This window comes from Cryptomeria japonica, chromosome 10 (genome assembly GCF_030272615.1).
Source record: "Cryptomeria japonica chromosome 10, Sugi_1.0, whole genome shotgun sequence".
In the NCBI taxonomy this organism is placed as follows: domain Eukaryota; kingdom Viridiplantae; phylum Streptophyta; class Pinopsida; order Cupressales; family Cupressaceae; genus Cryptomeria; species Cryptomeria japonica.
Window position 1 is genome coordinate 572,111,887 of NC_081414.1, and position 14,760 is coordinate 572,126,646.

Sequence of the window (14,760 nt, forward strand, 5' to 3'; positions counted from 1 at the left end):
TTTATAGTTTTGAGATACAAAGACGCTATTCAAAACAAATATAGATTTTGAGATACAAAGAGGCTATTCAAAATAGATATAAAATCTATTTTTGCAATTTTTTGCTAATGTGTTTAATTTAAATTTTGAGTTGATTACAATATATTGAAAACCAATCATTCGTTTGTCCATTGACTAAGAAGGTTTGTCCGTTTACCTCATGTGACAGTCCTATTTTTTTATCACTGGTTTTGTTAGTGAGTTGGTAGTAGTGGTTACATACAGCGGTTTTTGGGTGAGCTAGGATAGAACTGAGGAAGATTATAACACAATTTTTCTTATTAGTAACTATTTTGCTAATTAATGCAATGGATTGACTGTTTGTTCATGTTTCATTGTGTTTTTATTGAATTTTGTTAGAGCTGTTTGCATGATAAAGGTCTTGTTTGCACCGGTTTTTACTATGAGGGCAAATAAATCCACATGAGAGGACATTGACTTGAAGGTTTAAGAGCTTTGTTTTGGCTTGTTTAAGTTTTGTTATGTTTCTGTGGTTAAAAGGGAAGCATGGATACTTACATGAGTAAATTGTTAGGGGAGCTCATTCTCTCTAAAAATTATTAAAATAGGTACAAATGAACACTCAATCAAGAAGAGACAGAGCAATTATATATGAGTTGTTTAGGGTGAGTTTTTTTGCACGATATTGTTCTATTTTTCATTAGGTGCATTGTACTTAGACATTGTATTTGAGTATTTTGTGTCCTAGAGTATGTGTTCATATTATAGGGACCTTTGGGTATTGTGTAATTAACTTTTATTTCTTTTAAGTTCTTCTAGACATGAATGTATGTTTAGATCTCCTTGAAGATAAAAAAAATTATATTTAAATTTATATTTTGGACTCAAACATCTTATTCATAAATTTGAGTTGTATTGATTTGTTGCTTTTCTAGCTCTTGTCAATGTCTATTTGTTTGAGTTAAGTCTCTCTCTCTTAGCATATAGGGATTTTCATTTAGTTTTGGCTTTCACAACACCCTTTTGCTATAATTTTTTTTATACTTTTGATAATTATCTTATCTTTTTTATTCTTGTCAAATCTAGCTGTTTCGTACTTTATCGAGACCAAATTGTTTGTTCGATCAGAGGGATACCACAATGGATAGAAGATGCTAACCACAATAAAGATATTCAATATTACAAAATCAATGACTTTCTATGGTAACATGTGAGGACTTACCATTCTTTCTTCCCTAAGTCATTGATGATAGAAAGAAAAATACTTCACAATAAGACATTTGTATTGTTCATAATCTTTACATCCACATCAACTCTTAAAAGCCTCATAAATCATGCTACCAAGAAAAGAAATTTCAAACATCTCTTATCCAATGCCAAACCTTCATCCTGAATCGGAAAAGACCAATCATCAAATAACATTTTTTCTAACTTTGGCCTTCCCATTATGGAATCCAAAACTAAACCTTTTTCATCAGCCAACACACCTAAATTAGCTAAATAATTGGCTACCTTATTTTCTCTTTTTATATATAGGAGATCTTATAATCATTGAACTTTAACAAACATTGATTGATTATAATAATCCATTTATTCAGTTTCCAGTTGGAAGAAGAGTCATTTGTGACTCCATTTATAGCAATATGAGAATCCCCTTCAATATTCACATCCACGATCTTCTTATTAATGCAAAGTTGTAATCCCCTCACTGGGGCCTCCAACTCAGCCTCGTTGTTTGTTGTTGTTCCTGTTGACCAAAATAGAGCCCCAGTACACTTGCCCTCATAATTTGGAAAGATACACCCAATACCTACAACACAGAGATTGGCATTAGCTAATCCATCAAAATTTCCCATATTCCTTCTACTAGTTTAGCCCAACACACCTTATGTTGATTGGAATAACCATGCACACTAATTATTGAAGGGAGCCTCAAACCAATCGAAATATTTTGTATATCCTCATCACATCTCTTAATATAATCCACCCTTCTACCATGAGTCTTCGTATTTGGAATTTCAAAGATATTAGCCTCTATTTTGGCTATAATCTTGTCCATCGTTAATAAACTATTGCATAAATTCATGTGTTTCTTTCCTTCCAGATTTGCCATATGGTCATTGAAGGATCTATAGTCTATATATCACCCCACAAAGAACTTGTCCCTAAAGTAGGCTAGTCTTTCATGAAACCTAGCAATGTATCATTCCTTTCCGTGGATCAACCCAAAGACGATAGGAGCCAATTCCAAACCTGGGAGGCAAAGGAATAGTGGAGGAATAAATATTGTCAATTCCTCATTTGAGAGACAAAGTATGGGAGCACTTTGGCCAATAATGTTGTACTAGCTTAGCCTTTCACCCATGAGGATCCTACCATGTATAGAAGTCCAAAGAAAGGCACCCACCCTTGGATAAACACATTTTTGCCGACACAATCTTTGAGGCTAGTCAATCATCTCCTCTTGTTTTCTTTGTATTTTATATCCCAACTAGGTCGAGTAAATACCTATTTTAGTCATGCACCAAATCACCTCGCCCTCCTCTTCTACAAGAATCATCCTCCATCTATTAAGACTTTTTGACAAAATTGGGCCAACCCAATTAAAAATTTTCAATAATGAAACCATCTTCCATACTTTCAAATGTCAGTTTCCCTCCATTGGAGTTGTGCAATTACAGATGAATTGTGTAATTAATGACAATCTTACTTCTATGTGTGCTTCTTTTCATGCTTAGGAATAAGCATGGATAGGGGAGATGAAATCTCCTATTGAGATAGATGCTTGATGAGGAATCCTCTTGAAAGTGCCACCAATTAGTAGCAAACTCATAACTATGCTCCACTTTTGTTATTGTTTGTTGACCAATAGGGACTAGCTTTGATGAGTCTTCTAATGGTATGGGAAGCCCCCTTTTGCTATCACTACTCATGATTACCCATCTTAGTAGATGATGGTTTGATGTCAATTGATAACTAGAAGGCTTCTAACTCATCATAGAATTGGGCCTCATCAACTCCTCCGTGTCCTTCTTTTCATGCTTAGGAATTATGTAATTAATGACAATCTTACTTCTCTGTGTGCTTATTTTCATGCTTAGGAATAAGCATGGATAGGGGATACCAAATCTCCTATTGAGATAGATGCTTGATGAGGAATCCTCTTGAAAGTGCTACCAATTAGTAGCAAACTCATAACTATGCTCCACTTTCGTTATTGTTTGTTGACCAGTAGGGACTAGCTTTGATGACTCTTTTGATGGTATGAGAAGTGCCCTCTTGCTATCACTACTCATGATTCCCCATCTTAGTAGATGATGGTTTGATGTCAATTGATAACTAGAAGGCTTCTAACTCATCATAGAATTGGGCCTCATCAACTCCTCGTTTCTTTCTTCCTTATCATGATTTATCTTTACTTCATAAACAATATTTATGGCAATGTTGAGAAATAGCACGCTTCCCCTTTTAGGAGGTAGGATGTCTTGCAATATGATGCATGCCTTGGGAAACAACCTCACGCATGCAAAAAATTTCATCTTCAACCTTGAGGCCAACCTCATGTATATGTTTCTCACCAATGTCCACAACATCATCCCACTACTTAAAGATTACGATTGAAGTGGGCATAAGAATGTTCTTTTCCCTATTCTCAAAAAAGAATGGAAGGTCATCAATTAAAAGGCATGAATCATTTTATTTTCTTTTTCCTTTAATATAACCTGCTTCTTGATGTTGCAATTGATCATATTCATTTTTCTCTTGCAAAATGATAAACTCTTCATCCTTATGAGCATGTGGAAACTCACAACCCACAGGATAATCCTCTTCATCTACATGTTCATGTGACCAATCAAATCTCATATCAACAAGTCCACTCTTAAAGAGTGATATAGTATCAACAAAAGGGAACTGATGGAGAAAGGTTTTTTTTCAAAAAAGACTAAGGAATCTGATTTTCCTAAGATTAAATAGTCCCTTGAGGGGGATGTTTTATGGAACATCAGGGCAGGAGCCTTTGAATATTGGGATGTCAAACCTAGGTAGTTCATTAGAAGGAATCCCCTATTTGAAGCTTAGGGTTTCAAGCTTAGGGGTTTTAGGGGTGAATTTATCCTTTCACGGGAGTTTCTCTTCTACCCTAGTAGTAGATTGCATTACAAGAAATTTCTCTTGTGTTTTTCTTTGAGCCTCCACTTGTTGTTGTTGCTGCAGTTGACACTAATAGGTAAGTTGATATTGATATTCTTGTTCTTCCTTAAGAAACCTCAACTCTTCTTGGAAGTTTAACATCATCTCTCTAGTGTTGAAACTGCTAGAATTTATCACATTTCGATGCTAGGTGAGATGATGAGCATACTAATAAGGGATAAAATAAGCCTCTTGGGTTTGTTGGCATGCATAAAAAGGCTACCAAAAAGGCTGCACAAGGGCAGGTTAGAAGCAAACATTTAGAAATTACTCATAGCTTGTTTAGTAGAGGGATATGGAGAAAAATCAACAATATTACCAACCTGATATTTATGGTAAGAAGGTATAAACCAAGTATTTTATTGGAAAGGAGGGGAAATACTATAATGTTCATAATATCTTTCCATGTTGAAGCATAAGGAAAGTGAAAGGTAATAAAATGATGTCTTAAACAAGAGAAAAAAGTCTACTGAAGATTGAGAATAAGGTACATACCAGTAGAGTATCTCAAATGATTTGATCTTAATGAGTGTTGAAGTGTTTGTGATCTCTTCATCCGTAAGGGTGAATATGCTGAAGAACATACCAAATCTCCAATGATGATAATCCTAAGTCCCACTGAGTGTGCCAACAAAATTGCTGAACTCTAAAGGTTACACTTAAAGAGAAGAAGTTTCACAGATGTGCGACCTAGTTATGATTTATTTTTAAAAAACCTATGGTATTTTAAAAGTTGTCTCTTCAAATATCATAGGGAAATGGAAAGAGAACCGAGAATTAAGCATTACCCAGTTACACTAAGGTGAAATGCAAATTCAAATCTTTTATAACACTTTAAATCCTCTTTTAGAAATAATAGGAAACAAAACACTCTAGAAGTAGAGTACAGAATGTCACACACTTTGTTGGAAAGTAAGAAAGATGCACAACGTCAAATAGACACAAAAAATAACATTCAAATCTTCCATTGATAAGCATATACTAAAGCCCACACACTTCGTTGGAAAGTAAGAAAGATGCACAACGTCAAATAGACACAAAAAATAACATTCAAATCTTCCATTGATAAGCATATACTAAAGCCCACTATAACATGGATGTTTCTATTATTTCTCGTAACAACTAAGCACTTGTGAATTTTGCTCACTAAATCCTTGCCATATACCATTGCAAAAAAATAGAAGAACACCTGACATGGTCAATAATCCAAATATTTACACTAGAAATATATAAAATCTGAGACTCATATTTATCAATAGCTATACCCATCTTAAAATAACATTGAACATTAAAGTGAAACAATAAACAGAGACAAAACTTGCAGCCACGCAAATCTGGCACAATCCACTATGTTTGATTTTCATTAAGAATGTGATCCTAATGCTAAGGTCTAAGGTAATTGCTTTTAATTTCCAAGTGTTCTATTAAAGAAAAAAATATGTGGTGCCTTCTGCAAAACATAAAGGTTTTAACAATACCACGCAGGGCCTCCATGTGATGCGCTCACTCATCTTTGTTAAAATAAAAGGTTGTAGACTTTCTATAAACAGTGTTGGTTTGGCATGTGGTGCATTGGAGTTCTTTTTTCGACGGCCCCTAATGATCTTATATTAATGAAGAAATAATTTTTTTTTCCTCATAGTTTTGTGAAGTTGGAAAATAAGTGCTCCTATGAATGAGGGTTGAAGGACAATTATAAACATTGAAAATGAGACATTTTTTCTATCAATGTCCTAATCATAAACCCTCAAAGCTAGTAGACAACATAAATTAAATGGTCAATGACAATTCCAACGCATTAATCAAATTCGAATGATTAAGAGAAATCTCGTATACTAGAAAATCACATTGATTAGCATGTACACAACTAAACATAGCATTGATGCAGTCATCAAACCAAATCACCATTAAACATGCACAAATTTAAACAAAAGCCTATGTAATCACATCAGATCATACAACTTTCACCCATTTGTTTGACATAGAAATAAAAAAATAGAATATATCATTACCATGATCAAAATATAATTTAGAGATACACTTAATCCTTGTATTAATTATTTTTCAAGTTGTACAATGTCTAGTAGAAAAATCCACCCTAAAGATTTCAAAAAAATTGCTTGTCTATTACAACAAAATGATTTATAAGCCTTTTACTAATCATTTGAATCAAAATAAATAGAGCTTTTGATCCCTTAAATTGTGGGTATGAAACTATTAAACTAAATTAAATTAGGATGATAAAAGAAGGAAACTAGAAATGATTAACAGTTCCACTTGACCTCACAAAATATCAATGATTTATTTCAAGTTATAATTTTGGACATTGAACGCCTAGTCTTCCTTGTAATAAGGGAATATGTGAGTGGAATATTTTACCACATGCATGAGATAGTTGATATCAAGGTCTTTATGATACTTCAATTTAGCACCTTTTGAAAATGTTGAGTTTTCCAACTGCTCCTATAGCTCTTCAAAATAATTCCTCATCTTGAAAGGCTTGAATCTTTTATTTGTTTTCCATCATCTCATATATGAATTCTTTTGTGACTAGTAAATCTAAATAATCTATGAATTATTGATTTATTTTAATCAAGAAACTAACCAAATAAGGCATTTCCCAGAATGTGCAAGAAATATCTTGAACAAATTTCTTGAGAGAATAAACTCTTTATCATCTAAGCTCCTATTTTACTCAACTTATTCTTAGACTTCTTCAAAGTTTTGATTTGCAACTCTTTTGGTTGATCTTAATCCTCATCATTGAACACTACTATTTTCAGCAATTCATGAAAACTACAAGACAAGTCATCTTTTGCAAACTAGGATCTAACCCTCCCATTTCATCAAGTATTCATCAATATCTATTTCTATTTTATTAGTTAAAATTTCTTCATCACTAATTTTATAATAATTTATTTACTTTTAATTACATGACCTCCTTAATCTTGTAGGCTCTCCCTCCATTCCTTTGTGGATGAGAGGAGGCCCTTTGATTTTGGAGGTTCAACATCCTTATTTAGAGTTGCTTGTAAAATTGAATATGGAGGAACATAATCAATTGGTCCAACTAAATAATTAATCTATTAAGTGAGTTATTTTTTAAAATCTCTTCCTTTATTTTCTCATCTTTTTGCATGTTGATCAAAATAATTATTACATATTGTTGCAATGATATTTTCTCTTTTTCTCTCATTTGGAATCCCAAATGTACTTTTTGAATTTGGTAATCCCTTGGCTACATATCTACCTATAGTACATTGATAGTAAGTATTGTCAATTGTGGAAATTATTTCCTCTTTGGTCTACTATCATAGTTGATAGTCTTATTTGTCTTTTCCTTCTTGCATTAAGAGCCTAAATGCCCCAATAAAAATTGTAAAATCCTCCTCCTTAGCTTGGATATGTCCTGTTTGATTCTTGTATAGTGTGGTTGAGGGGAAATGGCATGCTAAAAGTTTCATATGTTCATGCTTTGGAAGGAGAGAGAGGAATTTTTTTGAATTCTCTAGAGTAAAATGTTGTTTTTCTTTTTGTTTCTATGAGGGAGACTAGTGTGAGGGATGCACCTTCTTTACCTTTATGTTTTCTTGAAAACCCTCAAGATGTTTCCCCTCCTATTTTTGCAACACTTATTCACCCTTCTACTTTCTCTTCTCTCATAGGATTTATTTTCATATTTGGAGGAGCCTATTCAATAGCTACTACTTCATATCCTTTGGGAGGAGAAAGGAAATTAGATTCCTTACTTGGATAAGTAGGGCATGGAGAAGGTGGAGGAGTTGGAACATGTGGTGGAGGGTTTGAAGGACGAGGTTGAGAAATAAGAGGTGAAGGTATTGCAATAGAGAACTATGGTGGAGAAGGTGGAAGATTCTCTCTCTCTCTCTCTCTCTCTCTCTCTCTCTCTCTCTCTCTCTCTCTCTCTCTCTCTCTCTCTCTCTCTTTCGGAAAAGTAGAAAATTGTGTCACACTTTTATAAAGGAAATGGTCAATGTTGATTCAACTTTTTAAATTAAATCAATAGAAAGTGAAATAAATGTTTTGAATTTTGAAATGATATAAACTAATAAAATTTATATTCTTATGTCTATTTTATGTTTTTAATGTTAACAAAAACTTAAAAAATTATTTGAATGTAATTTTTAATAAAGTAAACACTATAATTTAGTTGCTAAAAAAATTCTAAAATTGAAGTTACATGAGCCACCACACTTTATTTAGTTGATTTTACCTTTTTTTCTTGAATTTTTTTTGTATATTGATAACTTTAAACTTTAGTGCATGGATATATTATTTCCTATTTTTCAATAAATTTGAAAAGTTGCGTGTGCTGAAATATAACTCTTTCCAATTCCCACCACATTTTTTTTTAATTATTTATCCAAATTAGAAAATATTTATATCATCTTAACATAGATTCTTTTCTCTATTGCATAATAAATTTTACTATTTTTCCTTGACAAGATAATCAACCTTAAATTTTAGTGCTGATGACCTACTTTCAATAAAAATAAAATATAAAATTTAAAGATAATTAAAATATTAAAAGATATATATTTTGGAAAATTCACTTATAGATCTATAAAAGGGTATTTTTACATTTCAAAAAAAATATTATTTATAAGAGTAGGAGTTGTTGAAACATCGATTTTTTTTTTTTTTGTAATTAGATCAAAAGTAGTATAAAATATACATTTAGTAGACACTTCCAATTGGAAAAGTATATAGGCCATGTGTTTGACTAAAATTAATTCTTAGTTATAATTACCTAAGTTCACTTGTGTTGATAAGTTAGCCTAAAACATGACACAATTTTGTGCTTTTACCCCCTCTCTCTCTCTCTCTCTCGGCCTCAAATTCATTTCGAATTATTTTTCTTTTAGCCTTAGTCACAATTGCATTCAAGGATTATCTTGTTTTATGTTTTAAATATTTTTGAACCTTTGAATTTTGTGGCTCTTGGACCTTTGGATTTGGAAATTCTAGCATATTGAAGGGAGATGATATCCATATTTTGGAGTATGTTATCTCTTGATTTTATCTAGCTTCCAGGGTTAGGTCCTCAAGGATCAAGTAATCAATATTATAAATAGGGACATTGAACAATCCTTGAGAGTTATAGGTTATATGTGACCTCTTTGCATCTTTTGAATCCTTGGGGACTTCATAATTTTCAATGATTTTATAAGATGAACCTTCAAAATGTAGTAAACCATACAATTACTCATTCACACAATTTGTCCAATGGTACTCCAATTCTAGCTCATTTTTGTAGAAAGCTCTTACAACTAGGCTAATCTTGCCAATGGGATCAAATTTTCTCTTGGTGTCCCCATATAAATCCATTGATAGAGGTATCATATATATCTCTATTATTTTTGCACTCTGCATGTTGGCATAGGAATAGTCACCAATTTTGATGGGAAATGGAAAGATAGTCAAGCTATGTTTTCTTACCACTATTTTATGCACTTTTTTAAACCTTTGTACATAGCTCAAATAAAACCAATCTATAATTTTGGTACCTTTGTAGCTTATAAGCTACTTTGTAGTAACCTATGAACCTAATGAGGAGAAGGTTTTGAATTTGATATACAATTTTTACCAGTTCCTTGACTTTGTAGTAGCTTCCATGGAGAATATTTTATACAAATAATTCTCTAACTATTTAATGATAGAATAGGTGAAAACATCATCTACCAGGAAATAGTACATATATATCTTTGCAAAGATTAGTTGTCAATAGTGATGGCAAACCTTTAAACTTCGAGATTGAGCAAAGAATGAACTCTTCTAAGTCCAGGAAAATAAAATTGATAAGTTAGCAAGTAGACCAAGTAGGAAGTCATAAAATTTAGAACTCTTTAACACATCAATAAATTGTTCATGTAGGTCATCACTAATGATGGTTCCCCAATCAATCTTGTTCTTGTTCTTAGTGATGTTCAATATGTAAAAGTACATCAAAGGATGAAATTCCCTTACATGAGGCTTACTATATACTATATTGAATAAGATAATCTGGTCCCTAACCTTTATAAAAAAAATCATTGTTTTGCGATACCTTAGCCATTTTCATCACCATCTTCTTAGGGGTGTGGACAAGGTTCTTGTTAATGAAATTGAGGGCAATTCTTTTATTTTCCTTATAGTAAGTTAAGCCTTCTTTTAGGTCAATTTTGGCATATTTGGAGTGAATAGGGATACCAAAAACCTTTTCAATCATCTTTGGATTAATGTTTAGAACTACCTCTCCAAAAGGCTGGGCAATTATTTTATTTCTCCTTAGCTTGTAGTGTTGTGCACAAGTAAGAACCAATTTAGAGGATTACACTAAAATTGGAAAAGTAGCTACTTCCACTAATATTTATTTTATAAGTGAGGAATCCACTATTTCCCTTCCTCTTTGTGAAGTCTTTCCAAAAATTCATCTAAGTTGAATTTTCCCAAGTCTATGTCTCTAATATCATTCTAAAAATGATTACATCTTAGAAAGAGTGGAATTCATTGCATTGGTACTTCATCTTTCCTTTATCTTCTTGCATTGTACCTAAAAACACCACAAGACATACATTAAGCACAATCAAAATATTTAATGAATCCATTCACTCACCTATCAAGAATAACATTAAAGTCTCAATATGTCTAATGGCAAGACATCCAAGGTTATTTGGAAGACAAACTTGATCCCAGGCAATAAGATTGTGCACAAAAAATTCTTTTGGATCTTATCCATCTGATCAAAAAATTTTGCAATAATTTTAAAAAGGGTCATAGCGTAAATCAATATATTTTGTAGGGAAGCTTTAGTCAACTAGAGCTTTCCATCTTGGCTCAAAAGAGTACCTTTCCATCTAGTGAGTTTCTTTTAGAATCAATCAATCAAACTGGACCAGGAAGAGTCCGGAGCAGGACCCGAACTGAGGGGAATCCCCAAATAAGTATTCGACAGGGATGCCAACTTACACCCCAAAGTTTTAGCAATTTTAATCTTCCCACCAAGATTTCCCCCATCAAGAAAGTATCCTCGACAAATTGTTGATGTGAGAAAATTTGAAATTCTGAAGAGGGTTAGAGACCTTTGAGCCTACCATTTCGGACCTCTCTATGAATAATCTTACTAAGAGCTCCTGCCATAATTATGAATAGAAATAATGAAATGGGGTCCCCCTGCCTAAGGCCTCTGGAAGCCAAGAAAAAACTAGACGGAGAGCCATTGATCAACATAAAAAATTTAGGGGTGGAAACACATTGATTGATGAGTCCCCTTCAATGCTTGGAATGAAAAGAAGAAGATGGAGCTCTTGGGGGGACTAATTATCTGACCTCAACCTTTTCTATACAAAGAAATAATTTGCTTCAATATTTTGGCCTCAGACACAAAGAGTTCCCCCATCAACAAAGAATCACCAACAAATTGTTGATGCAAGAAAATTTGAAATTCTGAATAGGGTCAGAGACCTTTGAGCCTACCATTTCGTACCTCTCTATGAATAATCTTACTGAGAGCTTTTGCCATAATTATGAACAGAAATGGTGAAATGGGGTCCCCCTTCCTAAGCCTGGAAGTTGAGAAAAAACTGGATGGAGAGCCATTGATCAAAATAAAAAATTTAGGGGTGGAAACACATTGATTGACGAGTCCCCTTCAATGCTAATAATGAATTCCCCTTTATACTTTATTGGTGGAAGGGTCACCACCTTTTATAAGAATTGATTCACTACTTTCCATTGTTTCCCTTGAGAATAATATATTATTCCTCAAATTGATCTCCTCTTTTTATCTCCTCCTAAAATGAAAAATTCTCCCCTTTATATCCTTTAATATGAGGGAGAGTCACATCTCTTCATAATGGTCACAACCTTTCTCATTTAACACCCTTGAAAAGGGTTCCAACCCCTTATCATTGTTGACCCTTTGGAAGAGTCACTTTCTTATATTCCCCTCATTAATTCTTCCTTAATTCATTTGTTCCCTTATTTATTCTTGATCTCTTTTCATCCCAAATGAAGTTATATTCTCTCCCTTTTATATCTCATTCTTCAAGGAGACATAACTTTTTATTTTCTACCTTTTGACCATTCATTAAACTTAACTAAATTTTAATTATATATATATTTTTTGGTTCTTTTATTTTTAAATTTATTATTGTTGTTTATTAATATACCCTATTTAAATAAGGTGACATTAGAGTCCACCATTCCCCATTTTTCTTATTCTCAAGCAATGTATGTTTCTATGAACTGAATCATGAAGTTCCCAAATTAATCCTTGGAGATTTGTATTCCTTATTTAATTTAGTTGACCCAGTGTTTGCACAATATCATGGATATGTCTTTGTGTTAAAGCGTGGGTAATCCTAACATATATTAAGATGGGGTTTAGAAGCATGGAACATATCTATTACCCTAAATAAATTCATATCCTTTTGGTTTGCCCTTATTATTCTCATATTCTACACCAATCCAAGGAAATAATCTTAGAGATTCATGAATAAACATAATGGGAACACATTAGGCATGAACAAAATAGAAAGCATGCACATAAAAAATTGAATAATACACATGAATATATGTAGACATAGTGAATAGGAAGATTTTAAAAAATATTATGACTAGCTAATTAACCTCTAACTAATCATTGTTTAATTTGATAGGAAATTGAAAGGGCGCCAGTAAACTACCCAACCCAACTAAGCCTGAGAGGAAATAATATCCAAGTCATGGCCATTTAAATTACATCTCACAAGTAGCAGGAATGTCCAACCAAGACCAGATCCATCCCTTTGGGCAATCAATTCATCACTTAGCCCGCAAGAGAGAATATTTTCTAACTAGGACTAGATCCATCTCTTGAGGTAATCAATTCATCACTTAGTCCACAAGGGGAAAGAATGTCAAATCAAGACTAGATCCATCTCTTGGGGTAATCAATTCGTCACTTAGCCCACAAAGAGGTAGAAACGTCTAACTAGGTGCAGATCCATCTCTTGGGTAATCAATTTATCACTTAGCCCACAAGAGGAAAGAATGTCCAACCAACACTAGATCCATCTCTTGGGGTAATCAATTCATCACTTATCCCACAAGAGATAGGAACATATAACTAGGACCAGATCACTATCTTAGGTTAATCAATTAATCAGTTAGCCCATAAGAGGTTGGAACATGCAACCAAGACCAGATCCATCTCTTAAGGTAATCAATTCATCACTTAGCCCACAAGAGGCGGGAATGTCCAACCAAGACCAAATCCATCTCTTGGGGTAATCAATTCATCACTTAGCCTACAAGAGGCAAGAACATCCAACTATGACTAGATCCATTTCTTGTGGTAAATAAATCATAACTTATCCCACAAGAGGTAGGAATGTCTAACCAGTATGAAATTCATCACTTGGGGTAATCATTGTTTGTAATGTCCCCACTTTGAAATACAATTTAATGATAAATGATAATAATAAAATTAATATAAAAACATTAAAGAATATAATTAGATATAATCAAAATTTAATTAAGTTAATGAGTGGTCAAATACATGAAATGAATAGTTGTAACTTCCTCAAACATGAAATATAAAAGGGATAAGAGAACCTCATTTGAGGGGATAATTTGGGGAATTTGAAGTGCAAATCTAAATGTGAAAGGTTGTGTTCCTTTCAAAGGGAAGAATAATGAAGAGTTGCACTCTTTCAAAGGGTGCTAATAGTGGAAAGGGTGTGTCTCTTGCCAAAGGGGCATGCATGATGAAGAGGTGTGACCTCTCTCTCAAATTGGAGGATATAAAAAGGAGAAAGTCTCATTTGAGGAGGACATCCAAGGGAGATCAATTTGAAGAATAATTTATTATTCTCAAAGGGCAGCAATGAAGAGTGATGATTCATTTATTATGAAGAGGTGTGAATTCCCACAAATGAAGATATAAAGAAGAGATTAATTTAATTGAGAAGGGGGAATCGATGGATCAATATCTAATATCAGAATTGCACAAGAGGCAGGAACGTTCAACCAGTATGAAATTTGTTTACTATCCTAGGTGGTGCTATAAGCCAAGTGGGGATTTGAGCAGCCACTGAACCATCACACTATAGGATGAACCCCCTATTTTAATTTATTATTATATTTTATTAATAAATCTTATTTCATAAAGGGGACATTACATATATTCAAATGATCAAACAAATTGAAAGATGCCCAAGAAAAAATTCTCAACTTTGAGAAAAAAGAAAAAATATATAGGGAACTTGTATCACTTAGAGAAAAATCAAAAGATAGTTTTATCATTATAATTAAGTTTCATAACTAGTGTTTTCTATAATATTTTTACCACGGGGGTTTTTAATTTCGTCTATGAAAAAATACAATATTTGGTGAAAATAGGGGGCTTTTAATTCGGGATGTATATTGGGAGGGGGTGACAAAAAAGGAGTTTAGGGCAATATATTTTTAAAATAGGAGGATTCTTTAGTATGCCATGAATGCACTTTGCTATAACTAGGTTCACTAAGTGAAGCCTCCTGATTTTTAGGAACTTTTATTGATGTGCATAAGTTTGGCAATAAAATT